The sequence below is a fragment of the Mustela lutreola genome, chromosome 1 (genome assembly GCF_030435805.1).
Source record: "Mustela lutreola isolate mMusLut2 chromosome 1, mMusLut2.pri, whole genome shotgun sequence".
Classification (NCBI taxonomy): Eukaryota; Metazoa; Chordata; class Mammalia; order Carnivora; family Mustelidae; genus Mustela; species Mustela lutreola.
The window spans coordinates 278,241,422-278,253,421 of NC_081290.1; positions in this window are offsets into that span (position 1 = coordinate 278,241,422).

A 12,000-nucleotide genomic window follows, 5' to 3' on the forward strand; every position below is an offset into this window, starting at 1 on the left:
ACCGAGTCCACCCCTACTCTGCCTTTAAAAACTCTGACTGTAATCTGGCTCGGGGTCCAAGCCCCTACTCCACTGTGTTGGGTGTACTTGGGCCCAAGCTTAAGCTTGTCAAATAAACCTCGCTGTGTGAATTGCATTATCAAGAGTGTTCTCTGTCTAATTGAGGGGTGGTCGACTCTGTACCCTAACAGAAGCCACAAAATATTATGTAAGAATTAGAAAAGATGCTTATGAAGACTGTATTACAACATGAAGAAAGATTCATTATTATGATAAATGGAAAGAAAAGTTATTCCAACCTGCATTCAGAGGATTGCTCAATCATGATAAATAAAGATAATAATTGAAAAAGGCTGGGGTATATACATAAAAACTTACAATGTTATTTAGGGTTTAGGAGCTTTGCATATTAGTTAAGGTTACAAGAAGCCAAAAACTTTTTTTTTTCTTACTGTAGAAATGTGTTTTGAGTGGTGGGGTTCATAGATAATGGTCAGGAAAGAATTCTTGGAACATTCCTGGTGCAAAAAAAGGTGTTTTTATTATAGCATGGGTGATGAGGGAGCACGAGGCTGGCTGAAGACAAAGCAAAAGCTGGCGCCTTGTACCCCCCTCTCCATCTGCTCTCCCTCTGTCATATGTGTAGCATCCCTCAGGCAGCCCTGACGGCCATGAACAATAAGCAAATATTTAACTTGCAGAGCTCACAATCCTGCTAGACAGGAGTCTCCCTTGGCTTACAAATGTCTTAAATCTCACTAACAAAGATGATTGATAGCAGGATTGTGACACCCCACCAAAAAGTCTCCCAACTATCTTAATGTTAATGGCTGGTCTAAAGACAACATTGATCCCCGCCACAAGGGCAAGGCCTCCGGTAGGCCTGGGACATCCTTGTAGACCCTCTTTAGCATATGAAAACTCCGCTGAAACCTCCCTTCCCCTCACCTTCCCCCAACCGCAGGTTACATAACCTGCCATCCCTCACAACCTGGGGCAGCAGCTCTTCCTGCCCATGGGTCCTGTCCCCATGCTTTAATAAACCACCATTTTGCCCCAAAGAGGTCTCAAGAATTCTTTCTTGGTCATTGGCTCCGGACCTCAGCCCACCGAACCTCACCTAGGTTCTAGAACTTCATCATATGGCGCCCAACGTGGGGCTGTGAGTCTTTACATTTGGACTCTGAGCTTCGGTGCAGAATTGGTGAGTACTTTCTCTCCTTTTCCTTTATTCTCATTTCAGGGCTTTTCAAGGAGTATGGTCTTATTGGAACACTTGCATGTCAGTTGCTCAGGCTGTAATTACACTCTAGCCCATGGCTACTCTATGGGGAGGAGAGCGTCTGCCTTTTGGCTGTAAGTTAGTACCCTGGCCGGAATGGCAATAAGACCCAGAAACTGAAGGGCCTCTCTTTATTCCTGTTCTTATATAAAGTTGTCTCTCTTGGGCACGGGACAGCCACCTAAGTCACCAGGACGGCTGCCAATCTTAAGACTCCCATGTGAGGTTTCCTCCTGATTGATCTAATGTGATCCCCTCCACATCCCTGGTCTAGCCACTTCTGGCCGCGAGACCGCCACTGGGAGCCGGCCAAAACCAGTACCTGATTGAATTAAAATGCAACCGGGGACCGTTTCCTAGGGAAGTTGGTTGTAAGGACCACATGTGTTGGAAAGTCACATAGACCATGATGGATTTCAGTCTTTACTGTTTCTTGTCAGTGTCTTCTACAAACTGCCTAAAGCTATGAAATTGGGTAATTTCCCCTTGCCAAACTTTTCTAGTATTTCCATGGGTTAGTATGGCAAAACAGTATGCAGTCTTCAGGATAGACAATGGCATGGCATGGCACAGTTTCCTAGTCCATTCACCAGGCACCCATCTGTAGCCTAGGATGCGATGGGGAAGTGGAGGGACGCCAGCACCCCTCCAGGGCCTTTTATGGCAGAGATGCCTTCCTGGGGAAGGCAGGATGGTGATCAATAGCGATATCTTGAGGGACGCCTCTGGTTGCTTTTGACACACGGGAACCTCTGACATTTCCTGCGTGGGATGCCACCCAGGAGTCAGGGCGGATTTGGTAATGGACCTTCTTTATATTTCTGGGAACATGGCCTCAGTAGGCTTCTTCAGTTCCCAAGGACTCTACCTTGGGGTTCCTTTTAACGCACTGGAAATAATTTGGGTTGCAAAACTTGGGAAAGGACTGAGGTCCTGTAACACTGCATGGCCTCAGTGGGATCTATCAGTTAGATCTCCTCTGCAGGAAACAGGGCAAATGGACCTAGGATACCTTCACTGCTCATACCTAGGCCTTTATTGCTCTGCACCAGGACCCTGAACTAAGGGGCTTTTGTGGAATGTGTTTGCCCAGATGAGTCAGTTAGTTAGTAAACCCAGGTTGCTGGGCCATCCCTAGCAAAGGGGACTCCAGCTTTATTTCTCTCTGTTTCTCCTAATAGATGTGGGAGCTTCTCCCTCACTCACTTCCCATGTTAATGGCTATAACTGGAGCCAACTGGGGTTAGTCTAACTCGAGACAGACCGTAAGGAATAGTCCCAAGAAGCTGCCGAAATTCTCTTTGTTTCGGAGAAGTTTCCCTGTCTTCTCTGGCTTGACTTGGACTGCTTAACCTCTCCCACCTTGCTGGTGGGAAAGCCCAGCATCTGCTCCTCTGTTGGGGCTGATGAGCTCTAAAACCGGGAATCCATTTTCTGCCTCCTGACAGCACTTTGTTTCTTCTGTTTCGCTCTTCTGTTTACCAGCGTGTGTGCAGCCTGCATGACTAGCCTCTAGATCATGCACCATGGCTCCTTCTCTCTTCACTGTCAAGGAGCAAGAAGAGCAGCCCCTGGACATAACACCCCCCACTCCAGATCTTCCCACTTGTGTCTCAGGTAAACATTCAAAGTGGAGTGGGTCCAGGTGAAATGTAAATCAGTATTGGAACTAAGTTAAGTTTGTTGGTTTAATTAAGATAAGACGTGGTAACTTTTAAGTTACCAGCAGTAAAATGAAACTTCGAAGTTTACTGAAGTTCAAATAAGCTCGTGTTATTTGTTAAAATTTGTTAGGAAAGAAATGACTAAACTGATGGTTAATTGTCTGTCTCAAAGTTTTAATGGGTAATTGCTGAAGTAACTTTCAAAGTCTTTGGTAACCTGAACATTTAAAGTTTTGGTTGGATGACATATGGAATTAAATTGTGGACATCTAGGTCTTAACAGGATAAAATGCTAAGTCGTTAATTACTGGATGTAGGTTTGTGCTTTTGACTTCTTACTGCAAAGAAACTAAGAGTATTTAAATCTGTTGGTAAACTTGTTTTGCACTTTTCATAAATTTGCACTGTTTCATAAATTTGTCATCTAAAGAATTCTGTTGTAACAGTTCACAATTGGTTAATACTTAGTCTTCACTAGAGATTAAGGGGTTTCTAAGAGTATCAAATTCTGCTTAGTGTAACTAAGACTGATGGAAATAAGGGAAACTCTGCAGGAAAGTAGATGATATGTAAGAAAGATTTAAAGAAGGGAAATGCATTTTATTAAAGATAAAAGGTAATTTTGTCCTAAGTGAGATGGTTGTTTGGAAGGAAATGGCTTGGGACAAAACCTGAATGCAAAGGAAAGTTGTAGAAGGTTTGTGAAGGGAAATCTTCAGAAAAGGAATTTTAGCTATGGTCAAGATGGACTAAGATTGAAATGAATGGGTTTTAAATGTACATTGGTACAAGACTGAAATTCTCTGTTCAAAGGACAAAGTTTTCTTAGATTAATTGATCTGCTGTTAAGAAAATGTAAATGGTTTTCTTTTTGCCTGCCCAGAAAACCCAGTTTCTATGTTTTGTTTTATCACGTGTTTAACATCCCTAATTATATTTAGGCATGTGCTTTAAAACTTTATAAGATTTTAGCAAATGTTGACAAGATTTAAGTTGTAAATCTCTTTAACTCCGGCTTTTCCTTTATATGCAAAGTTGCTCATGAAGTACTACTGAACCAGTGACAAACATTGGGTTACATTTGGGAAAATGCTATAACTATTCTAGAGATTCTATGCACTTCCTAAAGTTTTAATGTTTTGAGAGATCATTGCTTGATATTGTAATTATGGGAATGTTATGTGTCACAGAAATTGTAACCCCTCCTTGCAGCTAAATTGTAAACTTTCCTCATCAACTCTATCCATTCTGAGTTTTGTCATTTATAATTGTTTTAATTCTCTTGTAAAATTATGTTCAAGGAGATTCCTATAAAGGACTTTCACGACAAATACAGATATTTGATATACTTGAAAATCCTAAAACTGAAATGGGTAAGAATTTCCAGAACTAACTAAAGCGGCATTCACCAGATTTAGTAACATGGGACTAAATGAACTAAAAGATTATAGTGTGTCTCTTAATGTTTTGTCTTATTTTAGACATTGCTGGTTCTCTATTTGCTCTTCCAGACTAAGGATACTTTTTCTTAAGTTATATACAGAGATGTAAAAGTATTGATTTGTAAGCGAATCAAGGCATTCAACTTTTCTCTCTATCTGAACCCTCTGAAACCAAAAGGTTTCAGTAAGTATTCTTTCTTCCATGGCAATCAGTCATTTGCATAAGTTCAGTAAGAATCTGTTCTCCTTGTAACAGGACAGCATTGGAAAGGGGTTATCTTACCAAGGCTTTGACTGGGATGTCATATTTGAAAAGACTCAGATATGACCAGACAGCTTTAAGGAACTAAGGTTGACTTTATGAAACTTGGAGCCATAAAGCCCTTTGGGACTGTTGGCCTGATACCTTGCTTACAGAGTTCCCAGCAGCCTCACCAGGTGAGTAAAGAATGTCACTCCTTGGTAGGTGCAGAGTCTCAGAAGAGGAACTTGCCCAAATCGACAGGTATTGCTGGCATGCCTAATGGCAAGTATGTGGCTTGGCTTCTGGCCTGGAGAGGCTACTAAAAGTTCAACCTAGAGATTCCTTATAAGAAGTTCCAGCAAAGCAGATTCTATATGATCACACTCACTGTTCTTGCTGAGCTTATGTAAATAATTAGCCAAGTTTGTTAAAACTGGACCTATTTCATAAGTGAATTAGTCCTGATTTGGCTATCTCTGTAAATGAGGGTTATTTTGGAGAGCAAAATTGTGTTTTAATAACACACCTTTATGGATGTTAAATTCTAGATTTGATTGTCTTTAAATGTTTACCTAAGCTAAACAATTTGAGGTAAACTTCAGAGAAGTTACACAATAGCTTCTTTAGTCGATCTTATTATTTTGTGGGTATATTAGCAAGACCCCACGGCACATGATTAAACAACTGGAAAACGGGATTGATTCCCCTACAATTGTATAACTTAACTAACACCTTGTTTGTGGCTGGGATAATGAAATTGCCTAAAAGCCAGCCTATGGCACTCCATAGGATTAACTATGGACTTGTGGAGATAATGAATGACCCCACTTTCTTTATGATTGGATTGGATGATGCATGGGGAACTCCCCTTATCTCGAACAAGTTTTCTCCCACTTGCCAGTGATCCTCTGTAATCAGGATATTGTTAAGGCTGGACCACTCAAAGGGCTACTTAATGGTTTCATTCCTTAGTCATATTTATCCTAGAAGCCACCTCTGTTGAGGTGCAATTGCAAACATATGCTTTAGCTAAGCATAGAACAGCCCTCATAAAAGGAGCCTCAAAGCTCACTATGGAACAGCCCCTAACTAATGAGTTCACATTAGGTCCAGATTTGTCTTAGAATTCAAAGGCCACCAATGAATGATGGAGGCCGACTAATTAAATACTGGGCTACACTAACAGATATGCCAGAAATAATACTTAAAACTTGTCAAACTTTAAACCTAGTTACCTGTATGCCTGAACCTGACCACTGTACTTCTTTCTCTATAGAGCAAATCTGTTCAGAGGTTATTGATCTTGCTTACTCTATTTGGCCAGATTTAAGATGCCCCTTTTAAAAATACGAATGACAGTTTACTGATGACAGTAGTTTTCATAGAAAGAATAAGAAAAGCTAGGTATACTGTAGTGCTCACTAGCACTTTTCAATTGCCAAAGCCTAAAAATATTAACACTGACTCCAAATATGCCTTCCTGGTACTACATGCCCATGGAGCTACTTGGAAGGAAAGGGGATTGCTGTCAAGCCATAACTCCCCAATCAAATATGGGTCTAAATTATAAGACCTTCCGTATGGCTATACTAAGGATGGCATATATCAAATCTAGGATACATATTTGTGTTTCATACCCACACCCATCGGACAGCTCACTCAAAAGGCAGTTTTATGCTGGGAACAAAAGAATCATACGTATGATACTTGGGCAAATAACACATGGTATCGAGGATGGCTATCATTAGAAATGTGTTCCCAAATAAGAGTACTCCAGGCTACTGAATGTTTTGCTACTGATTGGGTAAGGTGACCTGGCATTAGATGGTCAGCTCCAAACAGAACCCACTGGATATGTGGAACCAACCTGTGGCCCTGGCTTCCTCCAGGGTTGATGGGTTGCTGTACTTTAGGATTTGCCTGGATTCATGGGTGCATTACTAAAACCATTACCACTCCAGTTAATCTCCCCAATTTAAAACAAAGATAGACATGATTGGGTTTTAAATGGTATGATCACTTAACATCCATTTTTGTTCCATCTGCGGGACTAGAGGATGTCATGTGGCATGTAGAAGCCCTTAGTAAATATACTACAAAGGCACTCAGTGATTCACTATATAGCCTCTCCCTACTTAATACCAAAGTCTCAGATACGCAAGGCAGTCCTACAAAATAGGATGTAGAACTTCATCATGGGGACAGGACTCTTGGGCAGAAAGAACTGAGCTGGGTTTGTGAGTAGTAACTGATTTTATGACTTTCCATCCTATGGAAGGGAGGGAGGGTGATGTTAGGATTCCAGGAAATTGAGTCTGTAGATTTCTGGAGATGGCTTTTTTCTTGTAGTCATTAAGACAATTGCAAACTGGTGGAGGTTCACTTCCTCAGTGACCATGATCTCTATCAGTTAACCATTTGTTTTTCCCTTTTCTTTGTTTTCGGGCAGCCAGAAGTGCCTGAGGACATACCTCACTTTTGGGGGGGGGGGGAGGAGAAGAGGTTGTGGAGTATTAGCTTGTGTTTTGCCCTCAGCTTTCCTTTTGTTCTCTCATAATAAAGAAAAGGGAAATATTGTAGAAGGAATCTCTGAATCTGGAATCCCAAGCACAGCCAATCCAATAGAAAATCAACCTGGAGGGGCGCCTGGGTGGCTCGGTGGGTTAAGGCCTCTGCTTTCAGCTCAGGTCATGATCCCGGGGTCTTGGGATCGGCCCCCGCATCGGGCTCTCTGCTCGGCAGAGAGCCTGCATCTTCCTCTCTCTCTGCCTGCCTCTCTGCCTACTTGTGATCTCTGTCTTTCAAATAAATAAATAAAATCTTTAAAAAAAAAAAAAAAGAAAAGAAAAGAAAAGAAAACCAACCTGGAAACATGTCCAGAGTGCTCTGGTCTGCCTTAAACCCTGCTCGAAAGCATATAGGTTCTCCTTGACCTAACTTGGATTAGGCGTCCATCTTCTCTCCAGGTGGCAGTGACCAGAGTAGCTGGGAAATATGCTACAAAGTACCAGGTCTACTGGACTGCACACATTTGTGTCTGGGAGATCATTTGTAGGAAAAGAATGTGGTAAGCAGATAAACATACTCTGTACTCCCCAAAGCTATCTACTACAGTGCATTTTTATCCTGCTTTCTGTTTTGTGCTCTCCTAGGTACTGTGGGGATCAAGAGCATGTAACAGAGCTGGATACCCAGGTGACTCCTAGCTTGGCTACTGATTGGATATGTAATGTTGTGTAAGGAGCTAAATCTTTCTGGTGTTCCTATTTCCTTAAATGTAAAAAATGGTGCAGGTTTCCCTCATTATCTGAAAGTAGAGGTTTCCTATGAAATGTTTCATAAGCAGAAATGGTTTAAAGCAAAGAAGCATTTATCATTAATTTATATGAAAAAAAATTTGAGCATTCCCAGACCCAGAGAAATAACCTTTTTTAGGATTTTCTGATACCTTAGGACACATCTTGCCAAGAGATGCACAAAATAAATTGAGATAAAGTAGACTCTCAGAGACATCTGAACTCTGGTGGCTGGATGCCAAGGGGCCCATTGCACTTCCCAGGGAAAGAGGCTGGAGGACCCATTCTAGCTGCCTCTGTAACAGCTTACTGCAGAACAAACTGTAAGGGCCTGCTTAGCCAGAGTGAGCCATTTTGTTGTTTATGCAGCAAACTTAGATTGACCCTGCCCCCACAGAGAAACTTACTTAGAAACAAGTCTGGGAAACCAGTCAAATATGACTGACCAGTCCCTGATAACAGAGCCCATATACTAAGACATGTCAGGTTAGGGGAAGGTAACAGAGCCCAGAATACAAGGATGAGTCAAGCCAGGTGGAGACATGCAATCAGGAAAACACCTCCCTAACCACCCAAGAATGTGGGCCTTGCCTTTTGGGCACCAATTCTGACCAGAGTGATAGGCTAGTTCAGATAGCTACTATAGGGTGAGTTGTAATTCAGTTGGTCACCTGTGTGTGGCCAGGCTCGAGCACATGGCCTTTGCTCTATAAAAATTAGTCTGTGAGACTGGGAGGGGTCACCTCTTTGCAAGAGACGGCCCTGGCTTGTCAGTTGGATTCTCGAAGCTTGGTCCGAAATAAAGCTTTGCTTGACCTTTGCTTTGTATCAGTCTTGCTCCTTTGACCATGGACCCAACACACAATAGATGTTAGCTATTTTTATTCTGGATTATCTTTAATGAACAAGTATATTGATTAAAGTACAACCTAACATACTGCTTTGCATATCACCACAAGCAATACACATTGTACCACGCATGGAGTCTACAGCACTTATAAAGTAAAAATGTAAGCATGTCTAGAGATAAGAAGGTATAGAACTTAGCTTCAGTTGTAAAGAAAAATTAAAATTTTTAGATAAAAAACTATAATCCTGGATATTAAATTTAAGAAATAAAGGTGCTATCTTCTGAAGAAGGAGTTAGTCAGCCTAAAGATGCTTGGAACTCTGTGCCAAGAGCAGAACTGGATGCAAGGGAGATTGAGATAAGGAAGATAACCCCAGAGCAACATCCAAGAACAAAATTTGGGGGAATCACAAAGCCTTTGTAGGAATAGTCTGGGCATTCCTACAGGGAAAGCAGAAACGGCTGAGTGTGAATGTTGTTGTAAGACTAAAGATGGCACAGTGTAATATTAGCAACATTGGGTCACCTTATCTCTTTCTTCCTGTGCAAGCCAAGAGCTTAGTGCTATTACCAACTACTTCCTTTCTGCCTGTCCTTGAATGCTAGAATCCTTCAATGTTCTAACCCAAACCTACTGTTTTACAGCTGAGCGAGCTGAAGAGAACTGGAGGAAAAAATGTACAAATCATGAAGGGCTCTGCTGTTGTGAGTCACTGGGATGACTGTCCATGGGCAAATGGCATGTTTGTGGTTGAGTCTAGAGGTGGAGCCAAGAGTGAACATCTGTGGAGTCAGGGGTGGAACGAGGCAGAAGGGGTGGGGTGGTGAAGAGGGAGTCTGCAGGGGCGCCTGGATGACTCAGTGGGTTAAAGCCTCTGCCTTCGGCTCAGGTCATGGTCCCAGGGTCCTGGGATCAAGCCCCACATCAGGCTCTCTGCTCAGCGGGGAGCCTGATTCCCCCCCCACACACACTCTCTTTGCCTGCCTCTCTGCCTACTTGTGATCTCTGTCTGTCGTTATAGTTAAAAAAAGGGGGGGGGGGTCTGCAGAGTTAGTTCAGTAAGAAGAGGTCAGCAGGTAAAAAAACAAAAACAAAAAGAAACACAAAAAAAGCACCATTCTGCCCACCTTTTCTATGCCTCACAGCCTTGTTTTCATACCATATTCCTTAATACTTTGATGACATTTCAACATGTCTTAGCAAATGTCAAGGCATCATAATACCTCAAAATTGTTGATCAATCTCAAAAAGAATAAAATATCTAGGGAGAAAACTTAATCAAGGAAATGAAACACCTGTCTTCTGAAAACTATAAAACATTGATGAAACAAATTGAAGCCAACACAAATAAGTAGAAAGATATTCCAACAATTACTATTGTTAAACAGGCCAACAGATACATGGAAGATATTAAACATCACTAAGCAACAGCAACATGAAAAGCAAGACCAGAATGAGGTCTTACCTCACACCAGTCAGAATGGCTGTTGTTAGAAAGGCAAGAAATACAAAGGGTTGGCAAGGATGTGGAGAAGGAAACCTTCATTCACTGTTGGTGGGAATGCAGATTGGTGCAGTCTCTATGGAAAGCAGTAGGGAGGGTCCTCAAAAAACTAAAACTAGAACTACCATATGATCCAGTAATTCCACTACTGGGTATTTATCCAAAGAAAGCAAAAACATTAATTTGAAAAGATAATGTGCCCCTATGCTTTTTGCGACCTATATCATGGCTATTGTAAATGTCGCAGCCCGAGCTACCATCAATAGACAAATGTATAAAGAAAATGTGGTATATACACAATGGCATTTTATTCAGCCATAAAAAGCAACGAAATCTTGCCATTTGGGAAAACATGGATGGACATAGAGGGTAATTTTCTAAATGAAATAAGAGACAGAGAAAGACAAATGTCTATTGATTTCCCTTATATGTGGAATCTAAAAAACAAAACAAAGACAAAACAGACTCTTCAGTATAGAGAACAAATTCCTGTTTGCCAGAGGGATGGTGGGTGGGAATGGCAAAATAGGTGAAAGAGATTAAGAGGTACAAACTTCCAGTTATAGAACAAACTAAGTCATAGTAATGAATAGTATAGCATAGGGAATATCATAACATCGTATGCTAACAGATGGTGACTACACTTGTCAGGAAAGAAACAGGATACCTTGGGCTAGAGAGGACAAAAGATATGTGTAAGGATGTATTCCTCAACTTTTCAACCTGGACACAAAAAGAATATTCTTCTGAGTTATTTAAATTAAGACCAGGCTACAGGAAAGGGGAAATTTTCCAGACTTAATAATTGTGCAGATTAATTAAACTAAAAGGGGAAGAGGCTCAAGATAATATGTTGAAAGTGTTTTTTGAAATGACCACATGCAAAATGCATAACAAAGCAGGAGCAAACATCCTACCAAAAAAACAAACACAAAGTGACCTGGGATTCAGAGTATGTGTACAATCATGTACCCATCTTCTGGAATTAGTTTCTAAAAGTGAAAAAAGGATGTTAAGAGTAGCCAATCTCTAATCTACCTCCTCTCCAATTCTACTGTCTTAGCTAGAAGAAAGTCAGGGGCTGAGGTCAACTGGTTGGTCCCAGAGAACAAATGTAGAAGGCATTGGGTGTCCCTTGTATCCACAGTTATAGAACATGGATTTAGAAACTGAATAACTTACACATCAGAAGTGACTAGATAAATAATAAAAGCTGAGTTTGGGTAGGAAATTGAGGAACAAGTGATCGAAGAATCAGGGAAGAAAATTTGAAGAGAAACAGAAGATCCTCTGAGGCTTTGGAGCAAAGCTGATAATGTGTTTGCTTTGCCCTTTCTTAGACGCCAAGAGATAACCTTAGATTGCTACAGAACTCTAAAATGTTCTAGATGCCCCAAGCCAAGGAAACATGTCCTGCAAAGCCTATATTTTTCCAAATCACTGATCCATCCATGACTATATCCCATTTCCCTATCTCTCAGGAGCCACTGAAATTTCATCTCCTCCCCAGAACAATTCAGAATGACTTGTCCTGTCCATAAATTCCTTTCTTTTCCCCTGTGAAGTCCTCAGAATTCTACTCTGGGGTGTCTAACCCTCATCGCATTCTATTCTGGGATCTATTCACATTGGTGCTATTAGTCTGTGTGTGTGTGTGTGTGTGTGTGTGTGTGCACGCGCGTGCGCGCGTGCACATGCCATTAATCTTTTAACCCAA